The 4,184-nt window shown below is 43.4% G+C and overlaps 1 non-coding gene across 1 annotated transcript; it reads left to right on the forward strand.

Moving 5' to 3' along the window:
• Positions 1-1,109: 1,109 nt before the first annotated feature.
• LOC111726731 lies at positions 1,110-1,244 on the forward strand. Its single transcript, XR_002774436.1, has one exon. It is a non-coding gene; the product is annotated as a small nucleolar RNA SNORA70 (small nucleolar RNA).
• The last annotated feature ends 2,940 nt before the right edge of the window (positions 1,245-4,184 follow it).

Consider the following 4,184-nt stretch of genomic DNA (forward strand, 5'->3'; position numbering starts at 1 on the left):
ATGTTACACCATGGATGAACCTCGAGGACGTTATGCTAAGTGAAATAAGCCATTCACCAAAAGACAAATATTATGATTTCACTTACATTAGGTAGCTAAAGTTAAAGTTAAATTCATGGAGACAGAAAGTAAAATAGTGGTTGCCAGGGGCTGGGAAGAGTGGAGAATTGGGAATGACTGTTCAATGGGTATAGAGTTTTAGTTTTATAAAATAAAAAGGGTTCTGGAGATACATGGTGGAAATTGTTGCACAACGTAACTGTACTTAATACCACTGAATTATACACTTTAAAAATGGTTAAGACGGCAAATGGTATGTTATATATATTTTGCTACAATAAAAATTGGGGGGAAATATTGAGTAAATGAATGGGGTGACCCATTCAAGCTCGTCCAGCAGGAATCTGGACTAAGAACTCAGATCTACTCCTTTTCTCATGAGGACAGACAAATGCTCATCATCCCTAATTTTTAGAGAAATGCAAATCAAAACCACTTTGAGATATCACCTATCCCCCCCAGTGAGAGTGGCCTACATCACAAGGTCCCAAAGTAACAGATGCTGACATGGATGCGGAGAGAAGGGGACACTCCTGCACTTTTAGGTGGGATTGCAAACTAGTACAACCTTTATGGAATAAAGGATGAAGAGTCCTCAGAGAACTGAAAGTATCATTGACCTTCCATTGGATCCTGCAATCCCATTACTAGGTATCCACCTGAAAGAAAAACGGTGCCTGTGGCTCAATGGGTAGGGCGCCAGCCCCATATACTGAGGGTGGCAGGTTTGAACCCGTCCCCAGCCAAACTGCAACAGAAAAATAGCTGGGTGTTGTGTCGGACGCCTGTCGTCCCAGCTACTCAGGAGGCTGAGGCAAGAGAATCACCTAAGCCCGGGAGTTGGAAGTTGCTGTGAGCTGTGTGATGCTACAGCACTCTACCAAGGGTGACAAAGTGAGACTCTGTCTCTACAAAAAAAAAAAATAGTCATTTTATTATAAGGACATTTGCACTCAAATGTTTACAGCTGCCCAATTTACAATCACAAAGATGTGAAAACAACCCAAGTGCCCTCCAACTCCTGAATGGATTAATAATGTGATATACGCCTGTAGCTAATTCAGCTAACCATGCTCTTTTCCTCATGGGGAGCCTAGTGTGCAATGGCTGCAAACTATAGCCTCCTTGGTAGTGTATGCAGCCTGTTGTTTATATGATTGTTCTAAGGGACCTTGGAGACATTCCTTTTCAATATATGTTCATGTGTTAGACCTGGTGCTGTCCCCAATCTAGACTCCAGACAGGTATGCTGGTGCCTTTGGAAACCCCCAGGGCACTGTGGCCAGGGTTCACATTGGCCAAGTCATCACGTGCATATGCACCAAACTACAGAACAAGAAGCATGTGATTAAGGCCCTGCACAGGGCCAAGTTCAAGTTCCCTGGTCACCAGAATATTCACATCTCCAAGAAGTGGGGCTTTACCAATTTAATACAGATGAATTTGAAGACATGGTGGCTGAGAAGTGATTTATCCCAGATGGCTGTAGGGTCGAATACATCCCCAGTTGCGGCCCCCTGGACAGGTGGTGGGCCCTTACTCATTAGGACTTCCATTGTGTTGCCCCCTCATTTGCAACTACTAATAAATTCTACTTCCAGTCAAAAAAATTATAATAATAACCATGTTATATATGTATATCATGGAATACTATTCAGCCATGAAAAAGATGGAGATTTTGTATCTTTTGTTAAAAGTTGGATGGATTGGCTTGGCGCCTATAGCTCAACCGGCTAAGGCACCAGCCACGTACACCTAAGGTGGTGGGTTCAAATCCCCAGCCCGGACCCGCCAAACAACAATGACGGCTGCAACCAAAAAATAGCCGGGCGTTGTGGCAGGCGCCTGTGGTCTCAGCTACTTGGGAGGCAGAGGCAGGAGACTCTCTTGAGCCCAGGAGCTGGAGGTTGCTGTGAGCTGTAATGCCACGGCACTCTACCCAGGGGGACAGCTTGAGGCTCTGTCTCAAAAAAAAAAAAAAAAAAAGTTGGATGGATTTAGAGGACACTCTCCTAAGTAAAGTATCACAAGAATGGAAAATCAGGCATCTCATGTACCCAGTACTAAGTTAAAACTTGGTGATTAATAGCAAGGTACACACATGAGAAAAAAACTCAATTTGGGGCTGGGCAGTGAGGCTCATGCCTATAATCCCAGAAATTGAGAGGCCCAGGTGGGTGGAATGCCTGAGCTCACAAGTTCAAGACCAGCCTGAGCCAGAGCAAAACTTCATTTCTAAAAATAGCTAGGCGTTGTGGTGGATACCTGTAGTCCCAGCTACTTGGGAGGCTGAGGCAAAAGGATCACTGGAACTCAAGAGTATAAGGTTGCTGTGAGCTAGGATGTCACAGCACTCTAACCAGGGTGACCAAGTGAGACTCTATCTAAAAAAAAAACAAAAACTCAAATGCAAGAACAAGGCTGGGAGTGGTGGCTCATGCCTGTAATCCTAGTACTCTGGGAGATCGAGGCAAGTAGATTGCCTGATCTCAGGAGTTTAAGCCCATCTGAGCTAGAGCAAGACTCTGTCTCTAAAAATAGCCAGGCATTGTGGTGGATGCCTATAGTCCAAGCTACTCGGGAGGCCTAGGCAAGAGAATCACTTGAACCCAAGAGTTTGAGGTTGCTATGAACTACGATGCCATGGTACTCAACTCCAGGGAGACTGAGTGAGACTCTGTCTCAAATAAATAAATAAATGCAAGAACAGAGCAGGGGGTTCGATAAGTTCCCTTTTAGCGGGTACAATGTAGGAGTATATGGCACACTTTCCGGATGAAGGTCACAATTACAACTTGGACTTGCAACCTGACAAATGCAAACCATATAACCTAATAATCTGTACCCTTATATTAATCTGAAATGAACGAATGAATAAATAAATAAATAAAACTAAAATCTACTGGATAGAAGACACCCAGTTAGGCTGAAATCTCAGGATGTGGATTTGGAGCTGGAGAGGATTTGTATAAACTAAAATCATAAGTAAACAGGAGAAGCTGGTTGTTAGCGAAAGAAGATCAGAACTGACTTGCAGAGAGAGGGGGAGACACCATGTGTGGGCAACAGTATAGTCCCCAGAAGAAAGAAGAAAGTGCCCTGGATCTGCCTCTGAATCAGATGAGATTTCAATCCAGATTAAGGGTTTCTGTATCAATAAAGATAGGTCAAGTTATGCTGTCGTGACAAACAATGCCAAAATCTCAGAGCCTAATATAAAAGTTTACTTCCCATTTGTCTAAAATTCACTTCATTTCTGAGACTCTCTTCCAGGCAGCTGTCCTCCATGGGTTATTTCAGAGTTCCAGTCTTCTTTGCATCCAATTTCCACATTAACATGTGCCTCCATGAACACCAAGACAGAAGAAAATGAGCACGAGAACCATGTCAGGCTCTAAAATGTTTTCTTCCTGAAAGTAATATACGTCACTCTGCTCACGTTTCATTGACCAAAGAAGTCATATGTCCAGATCCATATGGACATATAGAGAACTAGGGGAGCAGGAAAGTATGACTAGGAAGTGGTGACACCTCTTATGGAATTCTAACTACAAAATATCCCAAACTTGAAATAATTTGAGTGAACCAGTCTTCCTAACCTCAAGCCTACAGAGAACACAAAGCACCTTGCAGGGAATTCAAAGGTAAAAGCAACCACCATTTGCCTAGTGCTTGAGAACTCACTTTCATAGACATCATTTCTTCTGATACTCATGCTCAAACTGTAAATTAGATGTTATTATAAACTAAAATTGTCATTTGGGGGGCAGAAGTTCTTCTATTTAGTGTAGTGAAATTTATAATTGGTCTTTTCTGTCACTTGTTGAAGAAATCCCCTAAGTTAAAAAAATTCTTCTCATCGATATATTCTTCTTCTTCTTCTTCTTTTTTTTTTGAGACAGAGCCTCAGGCTGTTGCCCCGGGCAGAGTGCCATGGTATCACAGCTCACAATAACCTCCAACTCCTGGGCTTATACGTTTCTCTTGCCTCAACCTCCCAAGTAGGTGGGACTACAGGCGCCCGCCACAAAGCCTGGCTATGGCGGGGGGTTTCGCTTTAGCTCAGGCTGGTCTCGAACCTGTGAGTTCAGTCTATCCACCTGCCTCAAGCCTCCTCGGGGGTC

Source organism: Otolemur garnettii, unplaced genomic scaffold, assembly GCF_000181295.1.
Source record: "Otolemur garnettii isolate 467f Iridium unplaced genomic scaffold, OtoGar3 scaffold00077, whole genome shotgun sequence".
Classification (NCBI taxonomy): domain Eukaryota; kingdom Metazoa; phylum Chordata; class Mammalia; order Primates; family Galagidae; genus Otolemur; species Otolemur garnettii.